The sequence below is a fragment of the Lupinus angustifolius genome, chromosome LG04 (genome assembly GCF_001865875.1).
Source record: "Lupinus angustifolius cultivar Tanjil chromosome LG04, LupAngTanjil_v1.0, whole genome shotgun sequence".
Taxonomy (NCBI): domain Eukaryota; kingdom Viridiplantae; phylum Streptophyta; class Magnoliopsida; order Fabales; family Fabaceae; genus Lupinus; species Lupinus angustifolius.
Window position 1 is genome coordinate 18,659,958 of NC_032012.1, and position 762 is coordinate 18,660,719.

Here is a 762-nt window from a genome sequence, read left to right on the forward strand (position 1 = left end):
GAGGATAGGATGAGGACAAGGATGAGGATAGGATTAGGACGAGAATGAGGATGAGAATAGGATGTGGATGAGGACGAGGATGTGGATAGGGTGAGGATAGAATGAGGACATGGATGAGGAAGTGGATGAGGATCAGGAAGAGGATTGGATGAGGATGAGGATGAGGATAGGATAAGGATGAGGATGAGGACGAGGATAAGGATAGGATGAGGATGAGAATAGGATGAGGATGAGAATAGGATGAGGATGAGAATAGGATGAGGATGAGAATAGGATGAGGATGAGAATAGGATGAGGATGAGAATAGGATGAGGATGAGAATAGGATGAGGATGAGAATAGGATGAGGATGAGAATAGGATGAGGATGAGAATAGGATGAGGATGAGAATAGGATGAGGATGAGAATAGGATGAGGATGAGAATAGGATGAGGATGAGAATAGGATGAGGATGAGAATAGGATGAGGATGAGAATAGGATGAGGATGAGAATAGGATGAGGATGAGAATAGGATGAGGATGAGGAAGAGGATGACGATGAGGATGAGGTTAGGATGAGGATGAGGATGAGGATAGGATGAGTATGAGAATCAGGACAAGGATAGTATGAGGATGAGGACGAGGATAAGGATAGGATGAGGACGAGGATGACGATAGGATGAGGACGAGAATGTTGATCAGGATAGGATGAGAATGAGGATAGGATGAGGATGAGGACGAGAATGAGGATGAGGATAAGGATAGGATGAGGATGAGGTTAGGA